This window comes from Myodes glareolus, chromosome 1, assembly GCF_982192425.1.
Source record: "Myodes glareolus chromosome 1, mMyoGla1.1, whole genome shotgun sequence".
Lineage (NCBI taxonomy): Eukaryota > Metazoa > Chordata > Mammalia > Rodentia > Cricetidae > Myodes > Myodes glareolus.
In genome coordinates, this window is record NC_142026.1 from 52,180,963 (window position 1) to 52,200,392 (window position 19,430).

Consider the following 19,430-nt stretch of genomic DNA (forward strand, 5'->3'; position numbering starts at 1 on the left):
GCCCGAAAGTTTTCAGTTTTTAATGTTAACCTAAGTCAGACCAACGGTTATTTATTTGTCCCTCTTTGAGCCAAGTCTTCCCTCAGGGTCATTTTTGATGTTTCACAGACTCCTTTTCTTTTCCTCTCCCCACCTTGCTTCTAGTCCAATTGTGCCTCAGGTTACGGATCCTCCAGCCTCTTTCCCCGGGTGCTAGGATAACCGGCAAGCGCCATACAGTTATGCATCGCTGTGCACCCCCGATCCTCATCTTTCCGATTTAAATTATACCACCTGTAATCTATGAAGGCGCTACTTAGAGTTTCAGAGAGATGGGAAGGTAGCTCAGTAAGCAGCGTGGGTGCATCGCTCTCTCCCCCAGATCTGCCTAAGAGTCTCACCAAAGCCCCACATTTGGCCTTCATGGACTCAATTTCCTCTACCCTGACATTAAACAAGGACTTTTAAGGTTCCACTAAATAACATTTACAGTAACAAGTGCAGGGGGGAACATCCTGCTTTCTGGTAAACATGTGAATGTCCTAGAGCCTAGATCAACCCCAGTTCTATAGAAGAACAGAGAACCCTCACTATTGGTAAATTATTTATGTGGGGCTCAGTCCAAGCTTAGTTCTGAAGTCACGTGGACTTGGACTCAGATTCTGGTTCTGAGTCACTGGGGAAGCTAACTTCTAAACAATGGCTTCAGTGTCCTTGTCTGTCAAGGAAGGACAAAAACAGTACCATAGCACTGTAGATGCCTCACGGTGGCAGACACTGCTTTTGTCCAAGATCTGTCTGCTGTAGATGCTCAAAATAAACAATGTTGCTGATGTTGTAGCTGCTGGTGCTGGATAAATTCCACTTCTAATATGGGAAAAGACACAGAATAGAAATTCTACCTTCTTAACAAATTCTGATCATACATTTCAAAATCAGGTGAGTATATTTGTGTGGCTAGGTACCCAACATCAAGAACTGTTAATTCTGTAAAGCTGAACGCCTGTGCCTCTTGGACAGCCGGTCTCCATTCCCCTCACGCCCAGGTCCCGGAAAACCTGTTATGGCCATATTGGATGATATCACACTGCTTCTGTTCTGCAGCATGCCACAGGACACTTTGGACCCTCCAGTTTGGGTCAACAAAGTGACATTGCCTCAAGTAAAAGATGGGGAGCGGCTGATAGAGAAGATAATTCTGTTCCAGCAATCAGGTCTCAAAAGTCCAAGCCTGTAAGAAGTCAAAAATGAGTCTCAGGCATTGTCAATCAACTTGAAGAAAACACGATGAGTCTTTGCAATGCCTTCATCTTGCCCCAAAGGCTATGTTAAATGCTACAGAGCAGAAGAGAGGGAAAGAGAAGAGTAAGTTAGATGCTAACAGATTCTTGAGACGGACCTGATACTCTGACACCCTAGAAATTTAGCCCCAGAAAGATATACAATTCCCTAGAACTTGCCCAGCTGTGTAGAGACATGAGTCACTGAGTGGTAACACAATCAGACTTCTAAGGATATCCCATCACTGTAGAAAGGGAAGGCCTGCAAAGGCCCCACCCACCCACCTTAGCCAGGATGCCTCATCCACCAGTGAAGATGAAGACTGGCTTTAAGGATTTGGCTAGATGAGAGGAAATGAAATCCAAGCTACGTTTCCTGCCTTTCTGCTGAGGGAGCTCCTTCCGCTCCTTCAGCCAATAGCCGCTGAGAGACCATATTTTCCTTTGTTTTTTTTTTTTTAAAAAAAAAAAAGAGGGGGAAATAGTGCGGGAGAATTGTCTGTAATTTGTCAATCATATTTTAAATAAATGCTGATTGGCCAGGCAGGAAGTATAGGTGGGTCAACCAGAAAGGAAGTAGAGGCGGGGCAATGAGAATAGGAGAAGGCTAGGGAGGAGGAAGCTCCCTCTGCCACTCCTGCCCAGACCAATCAGCATTTTATTAAAATGCATGATTGACAGAATACAGACAATTCTCCCGCACCACCTTTCTGATTCAGACACTGAGGCTCAGAACTACTTTATTATGTCCTTTCCTCCTCCGACTCGAGCCCTTGTACCTACAAATGTTTTAAATCTCCTCCTGCCTGGCCAGCCTTCATATCAGTGAGTAGAAGAGATGCACTCAGTGATTCAATCGCAAATGGAAAGACAGTATATTTGTTCTCTCGTCAACATCAGATCTCTAACTACTGAGCTAGTGTGTAGTGAGAGCCCAGTGTGAGCCCAAAACTGTTCTAAAGCAGATTTGAAAATAAATAAAGCAAACTAAGACTTTCCTTTAAGGCTCCTGCAAGCCACAGGATAAGCACACACCATCAGGGAGATTGGGAGATATTGGCAAATGGAAGGCTCTGTTTCTTGGGCCACACTCTTGGAGCAGTAATTGTTTGTGTGTGTGTGTGTGTGTGTGTGTGTGTGTGTGTGTGTGTGTGTGTGAGTGCATGTTTGTGTGTGTATCTGTGTATGTGTGCGTCTGTGTCTGTATGTGTGTGCATGTCTGTGTGTGCCTGTGTCTGTGTGTGTCTATGGGTCTCTGTGTCTGTGCATGTCTGTGTTTGTGTGTGTGTGTGTGATCTCTCAAGGCCTATGTCTTTTGTTTATTGGAAGCCACACATCTCCATTACAATAGACAAGATTATTTCTTACACTTGAAAGGTGTAGTGTGTATTAAGCACACGCAGTTGGTCATTTTGGGAATTTGTAGATCACACATCTATAACTACATAGTTCAGAACTATGTTACACAGCCTACCTGACAAACTAATCAGCACAGCACACTTTCAGGCCATTCCTGTGCCCACATGTATTTATGCACACAAAATCATGAATATGCTCTTAAGTGTAAGTATGCAAGGACACAGACAGGTACAAGAACAGAGGTTGATTTGGGCCACTCAAAATTCACGTCCCATTCTCTACATAGCAGGACTGGAATTTCACCCATGGTTTCTCCACGTGGCCTTTACACTTCTCAGAAATCTGATGCTGTCTCCATTTTGATTTGAGAGTATCTGACTCTGACCTAAGATTATCAGAGTAACCATGTCCATTTAGCCATGAGGATGTGGTTTGAGGCTGATCACATGCCCTCAACTGTCCAATCATACACCGAAGGTACATGCACTTTCTGGTGAGATATGAACCTGAGAGGTACCAGGGGCCATGATGGAACCTGAGCTGTTGAAGGTTGGTGGTTTCCTTGTACATCTGTTGTCCTTTGATAGGGCTCCTTTCCAAGAGAGCACCTTGCTCTTGTCTTCTTAAATGTGGTGGCCCAGATAACCGGCTTCTTGAAAGGCTAAAAGTCATGAACTCAAACCTCTCAGCCTTGATCACAAAACTAGAAGTACTGCCTCTCTTTCTTTCAATTCTGCATCCTTTGCTTTGGGGAAAACCAACTGCTATCTATCTGGAAACAAAGCCCAAGGAGGATGAAGCTGCCCAGTTGCTGTCAGACCACTCTACCTGTTGTGTGAATGACGTCACTGCAGAGGCAAACTCTCCAGGTTCAGTCAAGCCTTCAGTGGCCTCAGAACTAACTGCGTGTACACGCATGCCTGTGTGTGTGCAGGTGGGTATGTATGTTGGTACAGATGCATGTGTACGTGTGTGTGTGTGTGTGTGTGTGTGTGTGTGTGTGTGTGCACGCGCGTGCGCACATGCATAGACTCCAGAGGACATTCAGGTGTCATTCCTCAGTAGCTACCCTCTTGACTTTTTGTAGACAGGCTTTCTCACTGACCTGGAGCTCTCTGAGTAGGTTAGGCTGACTGGCCAGTGAGGCCCAGGGAGCTGCAAGTCTCCAAAGACCTGGTGCTGGGACTATAACTGAAGGTCATCATACTTACCTTTAAACAAAACAAAACAAGACATGAGTTCTGGAGATCAAACTCATGTGCTTGAGTTTGTAAGCCGAGTATTTTGTGGATGGAGCTGTTTCCCCAGCCCCCATCTGAAACCCTTCCTGTAAGACTCGCAGCCATAATTCCCTAGTTAATTTCCCCTAAATTCCTATCCCACAGTAGGTGTGAACTAACAGAAGGGGTTTAGTATGGTGAGCCATGGGTATTTTAGTCAATTTGCTACTTAACAATAGAAAGCAAATAGCATCCCATACTGAGACAAAGTCATTACCATGCTGGGTCTGTCCTTCTTACCTGACTTAAGGTTTGGACTTTTCAGCTAAGCATGTCAGCACTGCGGCATCACGTTTTTAAAGCTCACATGAGTTGCTTTCTCTGGTCCATCCCATCAAAAACACCTTGACAGATGCTTTTCCAGTCCCTCCTTCGAGTTGCAGACATCGGGAGACAGCTGAAGAAACAGATTAACTGATTCTATTTGGCTTTGGTTCAACTCCTCACCCAGCTACTCCTGCTTGTAGCAGTGACATTTACATTAATGGAGGCAGATGCTGGTGTAGTCTCTGTGTGTACAGTCCAGTCATTTGCTCAGGGATGAAGTAAACGGAGATGGGAAGGCAGCTGCACCTGAACATACACAGAGCCTATCGCTAGCAACCCTTGAAAGTAGCATCTCCATACATAGTGGACTATGTGACTGCCCAAAAGCATCCCAGAGAAGGACCAAAGCGCGATGATAATTTGTATTTGGCTGTTGGTCTTATAACGCTTGTCAAAGCAAAGCAAGACATGGGAAGATAACGTAGACGCCAAAGCACTTAAAGGGCTAAACACTCAGGTGTTCATACTCTGATCCTTCGACAAGTGGTCTTCGGCAGTTCACTGAAGACAGGAAAAGACTTGCCTGTAAGGACAGGAGTGGGCTGTGCAGTATGGGTGTGGTGCGTGTCTGCAATTATAAGAGGCGATTTGAATGCCTGGCAAGATTGGGGGTTCAGGAGTCTAATGTGTTTGTCCACAGGAAGAGAGAGACCCCAGCGGCTGCCTTGTCTAAGAATTGGAAAGCTACAGAATGGGGGTGTTCAATGTTATACCCCAGTCTGCTGCTAAGGGTCTTGAAGTTCTCTGGAAGGGTCCTTGGTGTCAGTCTGCCTGGAAAGGCTGATGAAGCTGGAGGCTGAGGTTTGCAGGGGCGAAGGCAGACACATTCACTAGGAGGCGCTGTGGCTTCCTTCCCCTCCAACCTTTATTAGAGCTTATTTGGTGGTGGTGCCTACAGCCAGGCAGGTCTTCCATATCAATCATCTCTAGAACTGGCTTCATAAACACACCAGGAAGTCTGCTTTACTAAACCTCTGGACATCTTTCAATCCAGACCGGTTCTCAAGCAGGATGGACGCACCTGTGTTACTCTGCATCTCTCTGAACGTTGGCCCTACAATAGCACTTTGTATGTAAAAATAATGGTGGCACACAGTCCCAGAAAGTTTATTCTCATGCATTCTAGGCCCCATTCTCAGCTGTTCCCACCTCTAACTCAGTTAATCACACCGTCTAGTATAATTCTTCCATTCCCAAACCAGGCGGGTAGTAGACAGGGCATTGGCTTGCTCCTTCGTGTGTGGAAATGAAATATTAAAAGACAGAGTGTGGAATTATCTATGGTAACACTTCCCACATGTTGTGGTGATGCGAATCTAAAAATATTTTCGTGTTCCTCTTCTCTGGCCCATTTTTCACACATGCACACACCATATGCACATACAGTGAAAGGGTACAAATTCTGGGAACCAATGGCTTGTCACCTTTTTCATGGTGTCCTTGTCTCCCAAGTCTCCCTGGTGTCACTGGGGAAGTCAGAGAAGACAGTGTACTTCAAAGAGAAGTGCCCTCTTGCTTGAGCATGTCTCCTTTTAATGTTTACATTTCTTTTTAGATCTACTTCAGCCCAGTTGCCTTTTCCTCTATAAAAGGAAGGGAAGGGGGTGACCTCATCTGAAGACACATTTCTAAATTTCTGACGTCTTCTGCCTCAATCATGTCGATCTTGATGGCCATTCACAAATGGGTCAAGGTAATGCCAAGGATGCCACTGGCGCCCGCTGTCTCAGATGAGACATTGAAACGTGCCTTGCTCCTAATAATGCAGTTTACGTGACAACACTTAGGAAATTCCATGGGGTAGCTTCCCTCCTCTTCAAACTATGACCAGGTACAAATGCAACGAAGCAAACGTCCTGTTGATATGGCAAGACCTAGAGGAGGGACAGCTGGAGCTTGATATCACAACGACTTGACTTCGCAAGTAAATTCTGCCACCTACACTCCTCTGAGGCCATTTTATCTGATCTAACAATTATATACTGCCTGGTCCATAGCAGGCGTTTATGAAATAGTAGAGAAAGCAAGCAAGACCCGGTGACCTTTACTTTTGTTTCTTTCCTCATCCCCTGAGCCCCAAACTTACCCACAACACTGACTACTTGGAAGCAGATGTCCATAGGACCCAGCGTGATGAACCAGATCATCGTCTCGCCCTTAAATTTGCACAAGGCAGAAGCCTGGGTTGTCACCACACCTCCCCGTCTCTGTTTATCAATTCAATCATGTAGCCAGGTTGTCTACACTGGGCTTAATCAGGTGTCTACACTGACTTCTGCCTTGAACTCTGCTAAACCATAAACAGAGCCCTCCCCAGGCTGTTGTTGATCCTTCAGGCCTGGAGAAGCAAACACACTCTGTAAAAGCAGAGATTAACTATTAACTAACAGTAATAGTTAGCCTTTTACTGCATGGGGACAACCATAAAGCAGAATGTTCTAGATCTATTTAGAGGGAGCACCAGCTTTGACTAACCTCTGCCATGCAGAACATGTACCCCAATAGAACCAGATAATCATATTATACACAGAAGACAAACGTGGGTTTGGGGGTGCATGGGGATGGCTTAGTGGGTAAAGGCACTTTGTTGTCGGGCCTGTTGACCTGAATTTGATCCCTGGGACCCACACAGTAAAGGAGAGAGCCACTTCCTGCAAGTTATCCTCTGACTTCTGCAAGCATGCTGTTTCATGTCCATGCCCACATAAGTAAATTAAATAACTGAATTAAAATGACTGTATAATTGGACGTAAGGCCTACTCCATAGGAGGGAATTCACAGTTGGTCTGTAAGTCTAGTTGACACCCGTGACTGGTAAGGTCATAGACCCTAGAGGAGATTTCACTAGTGCCACTTTGCTAAGCCAGTATCATTGCTAGATTCATTTTAAAAACTTCTCTGTATACCCACAAATAAGTGTAGCTCTCGTGTCTCATCAAAGAAATTTCTTTTTTTTTCCCCCCGCAGACAGAGACCATTACAAAAATTCACAACTGGTCAAAATGCAGGTAACACCTGGCCTGGCTGCAGGGTGTCATACTCCAAATGATACATCTTCAACACAACCCCACACCTGAGGCTTAGGGAGCATCATGGAAGAGAGGGTGGAAACTTTATAAGAGTCAGAGGCCCAGAGGTCTGTTGTAAGACATTGTCTTCGGAACACAACAGGGAAGCTGCACCCAGGAAATCTCAACAATAAGGTCAGTCAAATAAGACCTGCATAATACCAGTTGACATGCCAACGAGGACAGGAGAAATATCACAGGACCCTACCTGTAGATGAAGAACTACAGACAAATAAGAGCTGCCAAGAGAGAAAGGATCAGTCTTCTCCAGAGACGAGCCCCTGATAGGCTATCCAACCCCAAATCAACCCTACACACACACACACACACACACACACACACACACACACACATACAAATACTAATAAACGCAGCATTCTCTCTCTCTCTCTCTCTCTCTCTCTCTCTCTCTCTCTCTCTCCCTCTCTCTCTGTCTTTCTGTGTGTGTGTGTAAAAATAAGAATTAAGAAAAAGTCATAAATTTGAGAAGGAGTTACCCAAGGAGTTGGAGGGGAAAGAGAAAGATCGGAATGATGTGAGAACAGTACACATATAAGAACCCCCCACCACACATACACACACACACACACACACACACACACACACACACACACACACACACACAAATGCCTGGGAAATATACTAATGTGACAGATTAAAATCTGGTGGTAGAAAAGAAAGACAGAGGAAGGAAGGAGAGAGAGGCATAAACCGTGTCATCAGTCACAAAGGGAAGGAAGACTATAGGAATAAGTGCTAAAGATGCCACATACAGTTGTAATTAGAGGAATTCTGATGAGCACATGGTACAAATTTTCTTATATATCGGGAGAATAAATGCAAATAGAATTGACCACATAGCAGAGGACTTCGGAAACAACAAAGCAAGGCTGGTTATGGGAGTGCACACTTTTTATCCCAACACTCTAGAGGCAGAGGCAGGCAGATCTCTGTGAGTTTGAGACCAGCCAGGACCAGATAGTGAGGCCCTGTCTCAAACAAATAAGCAAACAAAACCTTAGAACAGAACAAAGAAGCAAAGTCTACCACACAGTAACATCTCAGAACAAGAACAAGTGGTGTCATAGTAAAGGAGGCACAAGTGAGAAAGATTGCCAGCCCACACAGCAAAGTCAGCCCTGGACTCTGTAGATGCATAAGGCCCTAATGGCCAGAGAAGCCAATATACAAGACATTCACAGGCATCCCAGACTGTGAGTGTGAAGGGACTGGAGGCTGAACACTCGATGTCTGATATGACAGAATTCAGAAAAGCAGCGTAATGGAGGCAGAGAAGGAGACCTTCTGTTCTTTTTATCCTTTATCTATTATTTGTTTGTTAGTTGTTTGTTTCTAAGAAACCAGGTCTACCATAGCCCAAAATGGCCTCTGGTATAGGAATTTCCTTCCGTATTTGTGTTACTTTCATGAGTTAATAAAGAAACTGCTTTGGGCCTGGTGATAGGGCAGAACTTAGGTAGGTGGGGAGACAGAACTGAATTCTGGGAGGAAGAAAACAGAGTCAGAGAGCCACCATGGAGACACCAGGTCAGACATGCTAAATCTTTCCCAGTAAGCCACAACCTTGTGGTGAACACAGATTAATAGAAATGGGTTAAATCAAGATGTGAGAGTTAGCGAATAGGAGGTCAGAGCTAATGGCCAAGCAGTGTTTTAATTAATACAGTTTCTGTGTGATTATTTCCGGTGTAAGCTAGTTGGGCGACCAGGACAAACAAAAGGCCATGCTCCTTGTGCAACAGGCCTCAAACTTAATAGATACCCAGGATGACCTTGAACCCCTGATCCTTCTGCTCCGACCTGGAATTACACATGTGTTCCACCATACTTAGCAAGAAGGGTGTCCTCTCCTGTGTAAGAATGAGGCTCCTGGGAATGCTGTGAGAATTCTTAGTCCTGCACACAGCTGACTCAGCATCTGTAACAGGGGAGGAAGAGCACACACAGCTGAGGAATCAAGCAGAGCCAGCAGCAGCAGCAGGAACAGGGGACAGCCATGGTTCAGGCCTGAACAGGGCCAGGGGACAGGAAGATAAACCCTAGTGTACTTGGGCCACACAACTAAATAGGTCAGAATGCACTGAGACACACTTATTATACACCCTGGCAAAATATCATTTACTTTCCTCATGAATTTCCAGAAGACATTTATTTTAAAAATTGATCACATTGTAGGTTACAAAGGAACCCCAATAATTTTTTTTCAGAACCACAAAGTAACTTCATGCATTTTTTAAAGAAAACAAATAAACAAAGAAGCCTGGGGACTGGGAATTAAGAGTCGATAAGAGCAAAATATCTTGCATCCATGGATGAAACTGTCAAAGAATTTTAAAAAGCTTAAAAAGAGACAAAGGAATATCAATAATTTAAAATATTTTTGAGATTATAATTATATCATTTTCCCCTTCTTTTTCCTCCCACTAAACTTTCTCATGTACTTTCCTCTTGCCCTTTTTTGTATTCATGGCCTCTTTGTCTTTAATTGTTTTAAGGACTAGATCATTCTGATTATAATATAATAAAAACAGAAGTAAATTAAATAAAGAACAAAAGATTTTTCCTATCTGAAAACTTTTAAATGTCTCTTGTGTACTGCTAGGTTGATGGAGGGAACAATCTAAATTTTAAGAAATTTCAGTAAAACTACAGTAATATTGTCAATCAGAGAAGACAGATATAGTTGTAAAGCAGAGAAAGTCACCTACTCAAAAAAAAAAAAAAGGTCATAAGATGTTGTGTGATATCTTGTTTGTGTTCTGACAAATAAAGCTTGCTTGGAGTCAAAGGACAGAGCTAGCCCCTAGTTAACATAGAGATCTGGAGGACTGTACAGAGACAGGAAGAGTAAGACAGGGCAGAGACTGGCTCTGGGCCCTTTTGAACTAAGAAACTGAGGAGGTAGTGATATGGTATTCACCTCTGCATGCTGTGAATATGTTTTATTACCATTGGTTAATGAAGAAGCTGCTTTGGCCTATGGCAGGGCAGAATAGAGCCAAGCAGAAAAACTAAACTGAATGCAGGAAGAAAGAAGAAGGCAGAGTCAGGGAAACGTCATGTAGCTGCCAAAGGAGAAAGACACTGGAACCTTACCTGTAGGCCACATGCTCATGGTGATACACAGATTAATGAAAATGAATTAATTTAAGATATAAGAGTTATCTAGGAATATACATGAGCCATTGGCCAAACAGTGTTATAATTAATATATTTTCTGTGTTATTATTAATGTTTGTGCAGCTGGGAAACGTAAGCACAGTCTCTGTTTACACAATGGCACCCAACCGTTCGGGGCTATCTTGTGTGACCTGCCACACACTTATGGTCAAGGGTACTTGTATGCCCACTCTGGGTCAGGAAAAATGAAGTTGAGAGCTTACCTGAGACTCAGCACTCCCCACCTGGGCAAGTGGTGGGATCAGGTCTGCTAGGCATGCACAGGCAGGAGAGCATTGTGGGTTTCTGCCAACATACACAGAGATATTTCCAGGCTGCACAATGTGCTGCACGGTAGGTTTAGCTTTTACTCAGAAAAACAAACAAACAAACAAAAAAACTTCACGGTTCTTCCCGAAGTTGAGGTGAGGAGCACAGCTCCCACCCAGCTAACCCAGAGCTGGTGGTAAACACACCTCCACCATATTGAAAGGCCAAGAGAGGTGGAGTCAGCATTCAGGGCTGCCACACTACATTGTTTACTGTTTTAAAATGCTCCTTGTCAGAATAGGATTTCAGATACACAGTAAGACAGATTCAGACATAAAAGACCTCTAAGTGAAACACAGTATGTTTAAAAAATGTAATAGGCTTGGGAGAGAGAGGGAAAAAAAGAGTACAGGCAGTTACAAAAAGAAGTAAATGGTTTTTAAAAATAAAAAAAAATCTTTAAAGAGACAGTAAAAGTAATATAAAAGAATACAGATGGCATAAATTAAAGGGGTAAAGAAAATAAATATTAAAAAGTAATAGAAAAAAACCACTCAAGTTGTAAAATACACAGAGAGTCTGGATTGCATATACTACTGTGTTTTCTTTTGACTGCAAATGAACTAACTACAGAGAGACATTTCATTGTACAGGCTGCTAATCTAAACCAACATATATGTTTTAAAGGTATGTTCAAAAATTGAACCTGATATTTTACATTGGAAAAGAGGTTCTGGTTTTGTTTCCACAGAAGATGAGATCCTGTGAATTCCTTCTAGGATAATGTGGTTTAACGGAACAAGGCTCCTGAAAGGTCTCTGTGAACCCTTAAAAATACTTTGCCCAACAGACGACAGGAAGTAGTTTGGAGAAAACAATGCCCAAATTTTCAAAATGATTATTTATAAATGTTTGTTTTTTATTTAAGGGGGTTTGGTTATGAGTAGTTAATGGTCACAATCTCTTTCTAAAAAATAAAAAGGAGATATGATATAGAAATGAATACTTTACTTTGGTATGGGTTTTGGTTTATTGATACAATTTAAGGTTAATTTTGTTATATGTATATTTCTACTCTTGTTTAACGTTTTATGCTTATACAGCCTATTTTAAAATGTGATGTATATTTAAAAATTGCAGATTGCTAGTTATTTATGATGGTTAAACTTGTAGTCATGTTAGTTAGGTTTCCTAGATATACAGAGATATATTTCAGATAGATAATCTTCAACACTTCAAGACCTGCAGAGTATGGGCATTAAAAACGTTTTAAAAGCTTAGACTTTTCTTGACAGTGAGACTTGTCTGCTTCAGGCAGGACCAATACTTCAAGAGGAAAATGAGCATCAAAGAGGTTCTTTATAGAATTTGTTAGCCATTTGGGCAAGAAACTGTTCTTGCCTGGACTGCTTGATGGTACACTTTATGAACTGGACATGCAGAACCCACAGAAAAATGACTGCTGAACTTGCCAAAAGAAGGTGAGGCATACTTCAGGGTTCCTGCTTCATGAAAGAGTCTACCAGACATTCTGCTGGACACATAAGAAAGTGATTGACTGCCAATATAGGCAAAACAGTCTTTCAAATTTCCTGCTTCATGGAAAAGTCTGCTGGATACTATGGGCTTGTAAGCTGAAGATGGATGCCCCAATGTTACAAACAACTTTGGGTGACTGTCTAGTCAGTGAGATTTCTCTGTCAATTCTTGAGTTTTGGAAATTGCTTACAATGTACTTCCTACTTACTTAGGTAATATTATATCGTCCTGGGGTCTTTGATGGAGCTGAAGACAGTTACAGTTATAGTTTTCCTTAGTTATGATCAAAGATGTTATATATAAAAATTTAGATACAGATAGACTAAATATTATAACTGTAATTCTTGCTTGATACCTGTTTTCTTATATGCAATTTTACTATGTTAAAGTAAAAAGAAGTTAAAACCTTTCTTTTTATTTAGGTAAAAAAGGAAGATGTTGTGTGATTCCCCTCTGTATGTTGTGAATATGTTTTATTACCATTGGTTAATAAAAAATCTGCTTTGGCTATGGCAGGGCAGAATAGAACTAAGTGGGATGGGGAGGGGACTAAACTGAATGCAGGGAGAAGAAGGTGGAGTCAGAGAAATGCCATGTAACTGTCAAAGGAGAAAGATGTTGGAAGCTTGCCGGTAGGCCACAACCTTGTGATAATACATAGATTCATGGAAATGGGTTTATTTAAGATGTAAGAGCTAGCTAGGAATATGCTAGAGCCATTGGTCAAAGAGTGTTGTAGTTAATATAGTTTCTGTGTGATTATTCAGATTTGGGCAGTTGGGAAATGTAGCCCAGTCTGCACTTATAAGGTAGGAAGCAACTGGTAGCTACCTCCTGTTCTCTGATTGACCAGATTTTTATCCCAATATCTGACTCCTGACTTTTATTGATGAAGATTAATTAGATTGATGCTTCATCTGTTATCACTCCTTGTTGCTCTGTATAGTCTTCCAGAGCTCTATGGTTAACTAGTGGGTAGCTCTGCACTCTGACTCCAAGCAAGCTTTATTTGTCAAAACAGAAACAAAATATTACACAACAGTAAGATCTACATTCACACAAAAAGGGACCAAATAAATGAAGATGAATCAGGCATCTTAGCTCAAAATATTAGGAATTAAATGAGAGCAGGAAAGAGTCAGGGTAGAGGGAGGCACAGATAAATTTGATCTGATCTCCAGAATAGGTGTGGACTGCATGCCTAGCATAGGGGTGTGCTGCATGCCTAGCATAGGGGTGTGCTGCATGCCTAGCAGTAGGGGTGTGCTGCATGCCTAACATAAGGGTGTGCTGCATGCCTAGCATAGGGGTGTGCTGCATGCCTAGCATAGGGGTATGCTGCATGCCTAGCAGTAGGGGTGTGTTGCATGCCTAGCATAAGGGTGTGTAGCATGCCTAGCAGTAGGGGTGTGCTGCATGCCTAGCATAGGGGTGTGCTGCATGCCTAGCATGGGGTGTGCTACATGCCTAGCATAGGGGTGTGTAGCATGCCTAGCATAGGGGTGTGCTGCATGCCTAGCATAGGGGTGTGCTGCATGCCTAGCATAGGGGTGTGCTGCATGCCTAGCATAGGGGTGTGATGCATGTCTAGCATAGGGGTGTGTTGCATGCCTAGCAATAGGTATGCACTGCATGCCTAGCAGTAGAGGTGCACTGCATGGATTTCTTTATGGGAGGCAGAAGAACCTAAGTAACAGGTACACAGAAAGTCTAGCACCAGGGTGTCATGGTTTTCATGACTTCGCCTGAATAATGTTGTCTAAGACACCGGGGGAAATAGGAGCAGTTACAAAATCTTTCATTAAGGCAGATATAATATTATGCACAAGCTGGCATAAATTGGACACAAATATTTTTAAAAAACTGAAGCTTAATGGTGTTATGCACGTTGATGTAAAAGTCAATATGAAATATTAGCAACTGTGTACATCAAACCATTAAAAAATGATGAACAATAAAAATGAGGTTTTAGTTCAGAAATTCAACTTCGTGAAATTATACAAAAATCCAATAAATATAAACAACTGGGTTTAAGAAGAATCATCTTATTATCTCAGATATAAGACAAAAAATGCTTGCTAAAATTCAACAATACTTGCTCTTCTTAAAGGCTCAAAACAACAAAACAGATCAGTGATGACTTCTTCAGAATTTATACCAAAAAGCTCAAGACCAAGCTGAAAGTGGAGAGGTTGACAAGCAAGTTTAGCTAGGAGATGTAAGACCCCAAGTTGGTTGTGATGAGCCATGCCCAAACTGCAGGTATCTCACCCACTGAAACAGAAACCATTGGCAAGTTTGATGACACCTTTAGGCGCCACAGAGATAAACCAAGCAGATTTGCTGACGGGAACTACAAGTTGATGTAACCCTCTAGCAGGGCAAGTCAGCACCATCTATAAAAATTACATATGCATATACCCTTTGACCGGTCAATTACCCAGTGGGGAATTTATCCTCTAGTTATATTTGCATGGAACAATGTCTCTGCAAGTGTGTTCATTAGTCGCTGGTAAGAACCAGATGGGTAAACCAGCCAAACATCCCCCTACAGGGAGCTGGTTAGGTAGACTCTAGCACATCCATGAACACACCACCAGAAAGGTATAAGTACAACCTTATAACCTGTCTTATCTGGTATATAAACAACATGAAACCTTCTGTACGTGGATATCAAAAAAAGTTTATTTGCATATATATCATTAAGTCACAAAAATCATATGCACATAAAGAGGTATATTAAGCATCTGTAGAAAAGACTATATATTTATTTCAGGTTTTAAGCAATTTTCTGTGATCTTAATAAATAATCACTTAAATGTTGTCCTCAGGTTATTTTTCTAGCTTGATCATTTACCCATTTCCACGAGGGCATAGCCTACTGGGAATACGCAGTCTACACACAAACAACCATGAACATACAACCCATGCCTTGGTCACACTTTACCACTTAGTAGTCCCTGGTCATCTTTGTATAGATGTTATCCCTGCCCAAAACATCAATCAGCAATGGCCTGCCTGATGAGCTATTCACTCCATAGAAGGACCCCATTCCTGCCATGCCTCCATCCTGAGGGAGAGGAGAGGTACCCCCTTGTGTGGAATCTCTTCTAGGCACCCTTCTTTGTCAGATGACGCCGGAGCTCTTGACTCAGCCCTAGTCTCTAAGGAGATCCTCAGAAATACAAAGGCAATAGTTACATATGCCTATTACTGGCCCAGATTATGTGCAATAAATATGGTTTAAGTGTGGTGCATGCATTTGTGTGTGTGTGTGAGAGTGAGAGAGAGAGCGAGAGAGAGAGAGAGAGCACTAAGTGCCCACCAATGTATCCAATGTATCAGTGGGCAAGTCAAATGCAGCTCATATATACAACACAATATATTCCTTAAACAAGAATGTGTCCTGACACATGCTAGAATGTGAATGAGGCTTGACAGCCGGTGAAATAGGCCATAAGGAAAAGCATCAATGCTGTGTGATGCCACTGATGATACAGGCTACTAAGAGGATTTGAACTCATAGAGACGGGAAATAGAACAGCACCAGGCACGTGCCTGTCGTCTCTTCTCTTGACAAGCTGAGGTAGGAGGATTATGAGCATGAAGTGAACCTGGAATATAGAGTGAGACATCGTCCTTAAACAAAGACAAAGAACGGTGACTGCTGAGGGGTGGTGAAAAAAGGGAGGAGTCATGCTCCAGTGAGTAAAGAATTTCAGTCTCCGATGGTGAAAGGTTCTAGAGATGGATGGTGATAATCACGCCACTAGAGGGTACACTTGAAGATAACCTAAGTAGTCTATTTTATGTTAAGCATATTTTATCACAATAACTATTATGTCCTGAATGGAGGGACTCTAGGAGTCCTTAGGATAAAAGTATTTATCCTGAAATACTTTGTTATAAAAAGATTTGTTCTCAAATTGCTCTTCAATCCTATTTCTGAGAGTGCTAAATATCTTACATCGCTTCCCTGATCATCTCCCCAAACTAATTCTACATTCAGAAGGCTTTCCTGAGCGACTTCACAGAAAGTACTAGTCAATTGGTTGCAAGGACCTTAGTAAACATGCCACATTCATTCCTCAGTAAGTACTGAAGACCCATTATGTGAGAAGGCAAAGTGTATGACATGAATCTCTTCCCTTCAGGCTCACGGGGTTCCAGTGACTCTGTAGACCCAAGAAACCTTAAAGACTCCTCACTGTCACGTCCTTCCATCCTGTAGGGCCATCCTGTTCCTGATCCCTCCTCTTTCCTACAGCGGTTTCCTGTTAGGATGCTGTATTCACCATTTCCTATTACTATGACAATGTGCCTGAGAAAAACTTCAATAACGAACGCTCTGTTTTGACCCACAGTCTCACAGGACTCAGCTCATGGATAGCACATGATTCTAGGACTGTGTGGGAAAGGAACTTCTTCACTTCAGTATGGGCATGAATGAAGCCTGAAGGTGGAGAAGGGGAAGGGTTGGACGTAGAGAGAGAGAGAATATTCCAGAAATAAGATTATCTCAAGGATCTACCTGCAGTGACTTGCTTTATCCAGGTGTTTCCCACCTCCTAGGGGTCTCAGAATGTCCTTCTGTTGTTGAGTATTTCGTCACCACGACACAATCTAACAACATTTTGGAAAGGGAATCTAAACTGAAACATACCTGCATTAGTTTGGCAAGTGAGGCGGGGCATTCCTTTCACTGAGGACTCTAGGCAGTGCCACCCCTGGGCAGGTGGTCCTGGATTGAAAAACAAAAAGAAGAAAAGCAAGCTAAGAAAGCCATAGGGAGCAAACCAGGAGTAGGATTCTTCCACGGCGTCTGCTTTAGTTCTTGCCCCGACTTCCTTCATGATGGACCATAAGCTGTAAGATGAAATAAAATCCCTCAACCATATTTGATCAGTTCTTTTATTCACAACAATAGAAAACAGACTAAGACACTCCTCAAATAGTGGGTGAGCCTTTTAGGGATAAACTTTATATCCAGACCATAACAGATATTATGTGTTTGTGAAATGTTCCAAGAGAAGACCAGTTCTCTTGTGTAAATAAAATGGAAAAGGCAAAATGCATTGTCTGGACAGACAAGCATATCTTTAATGGTCTATTTTTGAGTTGGTTGTTGCTGGAGTAGAGAAGTGCTGTGGATATTCTAATTTGGCATCCAGAAATGCGAATGAAGTCTCTTGTTAGTTCTAATACTATATGTTGATTTAATTGATCATTCTGGATATACAGTTATATCATTTGCAGATAATTTCTGATACATCCCATCCCTCTCTATTCTTCCAAGGACCCTCTGTGTTATGTCAGAGCATTGGCCACAGCCTTTTTACATGAACTTCAGAGACAAGTACCATAAGGCCTCAAAAAAGGATTCATTTCATTATGTTGAACTAAAAGAGTCTTCTTCAAAAGACAATAAACAAAATTACTAGATGATACAAGAGAAAATATTTGTAATACTTAAAACAAGCCCCTACTGTTTCCAGAATTCATAAGGAATTTCTGCATAACCACAAAGAGGAAACATCAATCCAGTGGAGAAAAATGGTCAAGAGTGTTATTAGCAAGATATAGATGAGATAATTCTAAAGATAACAAGCACAATGATGAGATGCTTAAAACAAGAAATAGAGAAATACAAATTAACACATTAATGAGGTATCATTTATGCACGTTTGGCTGAATGAGAAAACAGGATAATGCCAAATGTTGGGATGAATGTGAGATAATAACTCACTGCTATTGGCAAGTGACCAGTGCATCAACCCAGTAGTCAGTTATAGTATAATAATTGGTTAACTTTAATATAAGCATCTGCTACAGGGTATGCGCCCCCTCCCCAGATTTTTCTATTTGTCTAGAGGTAGACATGCTCACAGAAGTTTATTACAGTATGCACAGGTTGAGGGGTAGAAGCTACTGAATTACCAACCAGGGGGTAAGTGGACTAGTGAAATATGGTGAATGCAAGCCACAGAGTAACCGCCCCCCCAATGAATGATTTGAAAGAGACAAACTAGAAACGCACATACCAACATGCACGGGTTTTCGAAACAGTGCCAAGTGAGAAAAAATTCAAACAAGATGATGCTGTCTCAACCAATAGCATTTCCATAAAATTAAGTTTCATGCATATAAATCAAGATTATATACATATTTGTGAGAACCCAGTGGAACACAAAACTCAAGTATGTGTTAACATATCAAAATGGTTGTTGATGGGCACAGGATGTGGGGATAAAGTGGATGAATAAATAACCCAGGCAGATTCTTATACAGGGCAACAGTGTCAACCCCTCATCATGGAAGAGCAAGATTCCTGTTTTGAACAAAGTCTTTCCGAGAAAAGAAAGTCGGATCAAGCCAGTACCTCAGGGTTGACATAAGGTTGCCTTCTTGCTCATCCAAAGCAACATGGCAAATATGGTCAGTTTCTAATGCAAAAATGGTTGATTACTCCAATAACATCCATGCCACTATTGTACTTGTTGGTCTATCTTGTGAGGCCAGTCATTTACACAGTCCGCACAGTTCATAGCTGCTTAAGACTGCTGGTCACTTTTCTCCCCTGGCAGTGTGCATAGAACTTTACAGTACAATGAAAGCTAGCCAGTAGAGATAGCGTTTCTAAGCTGGAGTACCTGCTTGATTCCCCCAGGTCCTGTGACTCAAGGATGGGGCATCTTCAGCAATAAGGTCTTACCATCAACTTCTGGAGGGTGACCAAGAGCTATGGCAAGATTCTGTAATGTTTGCAGAGGGGAGTCCATGGGATCCCACTGACCAACAGCTTGGAAAGAGGTAGCCCATGCTGTCCTACACCCATGCACATATAGAAGGACTCAGGGGGTTGAAAAAATAGAGTACATGAATTCGTGAGGGGAAAGTCATTGGAGCAGGGCACAGGGGAAGGATTGGAAAAGGAGTGGGGGTGGATTTTTATCAAAATATATTATAGTCATGTATGGAATTTTGAGGCAATGAAAAAACTAAAAGTAAAAGGGATATTCTGTCATGAGAAGTGTCACCGAGCATGCACCATACTGTGGAGTAAAAGTGAAGTTCAGGGAAGGAGACCCTGCTTGCCTGTCACCCACGTGGTAGACAAAGTCAATAGAACTTTGTAGAACAAGGGGACC

General features: G+C 42.2%; 1 long non-coding RNA gene across 2 annotated transcripts; it reads right to left on the reverse strand.

Annotated features, from left to right (window-relative positions):
• Positions 1-887: 887 nt before the first annotated feature.
• LOC125409633 (uncharacterized) lies at positions 888-16,863 on the reverse strand. 2 transcript variants are annotated; one of them, XR_007234849.3, is made up of 4 exons: positions 16,814-16,863; positions 10,698-10,779; positions 4,139-4,295; positions 888-1,210 (listed from the first exon to the last, which is right to left on the reverse strand). It is a non-coding gene; the product is annotated as an uncharacterized LOC125409633 (long non-coding RNA). The 2 variants fall into 2 exon arrangements; XR_007234848.3 differs by having other exon boundaries at positions 888-1,314.
• Positions 16,864-19,430: the final 2,567 nt, after the last annotated feature.